Source organism: Salvelinus sp. IW2-2015, unplaced genomic scaffold (genome assembly GCF_002910315.2).
Source record: "Salvelinus sp. IW2-2015 unplaced genomic scaffold, ASM291031v2 Un_scaffold1960, whole genome shotgun sequence".
NCBI lineage: Eukaryota > Metazoa > Chordata > Actinopteri > Salmoniformes > Salmonidae > Salvelinus > Salvelinus sp. IW2-2015.
Window position 1 is genome coordinate 104,613 of NW_019943313.1, and position 4,615 is coordinate 109,227.

The 4,615-nt window shown below is 42.9% G+C and overlaps 1 pseudogene; it reads right to left on the minus strand.

Moving 5' to 3' along the window:
* Positions 1-637: 637 nt before the first annotated feature.
* The window catches only part of LOC112072557 (tripartite motif-containing protein 3-like), a 70,288-nt pseudogene continuing 66,310 nt past the window's right edge, over positions 638-4,615 (minus strand).

The following is a 4,615-nucleotide window of genomic DNA, read 5'->3' on the forward strand; positions in this document are numbered from 1 at the left end:
TGCTTCATTGGCCTGTGTCGTACCAAGACACTTAAAGTGAGTTTTCCATATAACTGTAACCAGTCATGGCCATCCCTTTTAATAGAGTGGATGTCCGCCCCTCCCCCGGAAATCAATCTAGTCCTGTTTTTAAAGCAAGAGATATCTGTTTTTTCTTTGGACCGGGGCTAGCGTCCTCAAACCAGCCAGAGACGATCCGCCACGGACACGTCGGCTTTCCGCATCTGCAAAGGTTGAAAGGTTGGCAGAGCTTGCCAGCGGTGATTGTTCAGACCAGGAAGCATTCCAAACAATCGCTCTTCTCACATGAAAGGCGCTGTGTGCCACAGGAAAGCCGGATCTCACCACATATGCTCTGGTAGTTCGATCCCATTTTGCTTCTACGGAACCTGCCCCCCCCCCCCCCCCCCCCCACAAGCGTCAAACGACTCGTTCTGAAGTGCGACCGCTGATCTGCCAAGCTCTGTCTAGCCTCCGAAACAGTTTGGCTACACCATGATAGGAGACTCTCCGAACACAAACGTGTTGGTTGTGGCTCTAGGAGGCCCACAAGCCTCACAAGACTAGTCTGAAGGTTCCCCTTGATTATGGAAGTACTCAGTGCCCAAGAATAGGGGGGAAATATGGTAACGGAATGTCTCCTGGTCTGACAATCACCGCTGCAACTCTGCCACCTTTCACCTTTCAGATGCGGAAAGCCGACGTTGGCGGATGTGGTGGATTGAGACGCAGCCCGTGAAAAAAAAACAGATATCTCTTGCTTAAAACAGACTAATTTGATTTCCCGGGGGAGGGGCGGACATCCACTCTATTAAAAGGACATGACTGGTACAGTATATGGAAACTCACTTTAGGCCGAACAAGTGCACACTTCAGGAAGAAGGAGGAATTATTGGGACACACCCAAGGCCAGGAAGAGGAGGAATTATTGGGACACACCCAAGGACAGGAAGAGGAGGATATCTAAACAGCAGCAAATTAGATTGAAAAAAAAACGTTTTTTGTTAAAAGATAAAATCATGTAGAAAGGGAACAATCTTAAAAATAAAAACAAGTCCTTTGTTTAAGTTCTTTAGAAAAAGAACGCAAATAGAAACGTGTTTAACTTTGTGCTCTTGATATTTGCAATTCATACAGTTCAACCTCACATACTATATCTTGTGAAGTGGTTGATCTCTTCTACATAGCGTACCTAGACAGTGAATTGATCTGCAGTCTATAGTTTAACACGTACAAGAAGGAAGAAAGTATTCAGATACCTCTACACACAAAAAAAGATATACATTATGTACATCTATATAAGGTTATAGATCGCACGAAATGGCAGACGTAACACTCCTTTAGATTTAATGGTAAAAGATGACTGACTACAACCCAAGGGGATAACACGCTAAATCGATTCCACTTGTTTCCAAAGTGGTCCCCGATGGAATAGACACAAACAGGGTATGGAGTATGGACATATTAACTCTGTTTCATAGAGTATGGACATATTAACACTGTTTCATAGAGTATGGACGTATTAACTTTCCTGTTGTCAAGTATTTATCTGATTCACCTCTGATAAAGTCGTATTTTCCATTCCACTCCAGCCTCCTAAAGGAGAGTTCAGTTCTCCCTTGTCTGGCTGGAGAGTTTGGCAGAATGGAATGTGCAGAAAGTGGCATACGGGGAACAAGGTAAAGCTGCAGGTGGAGAGTCCCAACTGTCAGTCGCTCTACTGTAGGTAGAGAACCGTGGTTCGGTCTGTCCACCCCTCCTACCATCCATCCTACTGTAGGTAGTAGTATAAGAACCGTGGTTCGGTCTGTCCACCCCTCCTACCATCCATCCTACTGTAGGTAGTAGTATAAGAACCGTGGTTCGGTCTGTCCAACTCTCCATCCATCCAGTGTAGGAAGCAGTAGGCCTTGAAGCAGTGGTTCTGTCGGTCCATGTGTCCACCTCTCTGTCCCTCCATCTGTCCACCCCTCCTATCATCCATCCCTGCAAACCTTTGAAGAGTCAGCCATAGCTACATGTCTCTCTCTCTCTCCCTCCAACCTCCCGATCCTTCCATCTCCCTGTCATTGTAGGTAGCTACATGTCTCTCTCTCTCCCTCCATCCTCCCGATCCTTCCATCTCCCTGTCATTGTAGGTAGCGGTAGATCTTGAAGCAGTGGTTTCCAGAATCGGCTACGGCCACGTGTCCATCAGAGGTGAGGGTCAGACCCTGGGGGCCGTAAAGAGGGTCAGCTGATGTGTTGATATATGACAGGAAGGAACCAGCGCTGTCAAATACCTGGGGAAAGAAAAAGGCGAATCAAATCAAATCCAATTTTAATTCACAGATCAGAATACAACAGGTGTAGACCTTACAGTGAAATGCCCTTAACCAACAATGCAGTTAAGAAAAATACATTTTAAAATAATTAACAAATAATTAAAGAGCAGCAGTAAAATGACAATAGCGGGGCTATTTACAGGGGGTACTGGCACTGTGCAGGGGCACCGGTTAATTGAGGTAATATGTACATGTAGATAGAGTTATTAAAGTGACTATGCATAGATAATAACAGAGAGTCGCAACAGCGTAAAAGAGGGGGGTGTTAAGATATTTTATCAAGGTTTAAGATAAATTATTAAATAATTCTACCCAGAAACTTAACCATTAGGATTAGAGGTTATGTAGCATGGACAAGGGGTAATTAGAAATGATAACCATTGGGGAAGAAAGGAATGTATGTGTGTGCCTAAAGAAAACTAAGTGGATCATTAACCTATGTTTGAACCGACCAAGCTATAACTCTGTGGAGATAAGACATAACCATTAGGATTAGAGCCATTAGGATTAGAGGTTATGTAGCATGGACAAGGGGTAATTAGAAATGATAACCATTGGGGAAGAAAGGAATGTATGTGTGTGCCTAAAGAAAACTAAGTGGATCATTAACCTATGTTTGAACCGACCAAGCATGTACATGTAGATTAAAGAGTTATTAAAGTGACTATGCATGTTAAAAGAGGTGCAACAGCGTAAAGAGAGGGGGTGTTAAGATATTTTATCAGGTTAAGATAAATTATTAAATAATTTACCCAGAAACTTAACCATTAGGATTAGAGGCTTATGTAGCATGGACAAGGGTAATTAGAAATGATAACCATTGGGGAAAGACAGTAATGTATGTGTGTGCCTAAAGAAACTAAGTGGATCATTAACCTATGTTAATGAACCGACCAAGCTATAATCTTGTGAGAGATAAGACAAGACAACAGAGCCCTCTAGGTTTTCGTATCTGGGGGGACTGGAACTGTCAGCTAAGTGTAATAAAGTGTTGGTTGAGACTTCAGGAGAATATTCCAGATATAGGTGTATGTATGTGCGTTAGTGTTGTTGGAATGGACTTTGGAATCGCTTTGTCTTGTCGACAGTGGCAGGAATGGCGACATTTATAGGACGCTATGACGCTATGTGTGATATATAAATAATGTACATGGTATTTTGATAGAGATCTCTCGATAAACGCTATTGATTAATTGGTGGCTGTGTCTTTGTCTATTTATGCAAATAAGAATCTTACAAATTCTTTAGAAACGGACAGAGTGTTCTCTTTCGTTATTATTAAATTGGTTAACGAACACTATAGTAACAATTCTTTAACAGGGGGAATGCAATAGTCTGGCTACTTATTTGATTAGTGTTCAGGAGTCTTATGGCTTTAGAGTAGAAGCTGTTTAGAAGCCCTCTGGACCTAGACTTGGTGCTCTCGGTACCTTCCGCTTGCCGACGTAGCAGAAACGAAACAGTCTGTGACTAGGGTGGCTGGAGTCTTGTTTCAGTTGTAGTTTTGGGTTCAATTCTGTTCTTACAGCCCATTTTTTTCCCATCTAAATTGTTTTGTTTTGTAAATGATCTAACCCCAGGCATCCGCTTGGAAAACAACGTCTTAGCCCTTAGCATTAGGAGGATGTTTCCTCTTAACGGTTAGACACGAGGCGTATGTAGGCAGGATTCCAACAATCACGGATTAATAAAGGCGACGTCGTGACACCGACGCAAAACACCTTTTTCGCTCGCTTAGAGGAAAACACAGAGCTGCCGACGCGGTAAACATTTAAGCGGTGTTAACACTTGCAAGGTGCCGGCCCAGAAAGGCATCCCACAGCGTCGTTCTTCCAGAGTCATATGCAGACCAGCTGGCTGTTTTACTGTGACATATTAATAGATCCTCTTCTACCCAGTATCCCAGTCCTGTATGTCCCCATTTGCTTTCATAGGTGTCCACCATTGCTTCCTGTACCCAAGTTGGCCAATAGCGTAACTGAACTAAATAACGTATGCCCTTATTGTTTTCGCCTGTGAGCAGATCAACATTTTTAGTTTGTTTGCACCTGTATTACTGCCAGCTGTTGAGTAGAAACAACAAGCATTTAGTTAGGTATGTACTGCACTCGTGGAGCTAGAAACACAATCAATTTAGTTAGTATTACTGCACTGTTGAGCAAGAACACAAGCAATTTAGTTAGGTATTATTACCTCGGCTGTGGCGCTAGAAGACAAAGCATTTAGTTAGAGATTACTGCACTGTTGGAGCTAGAACACAAGCATTTAGTTAGGTATTACTGCACTGTTGG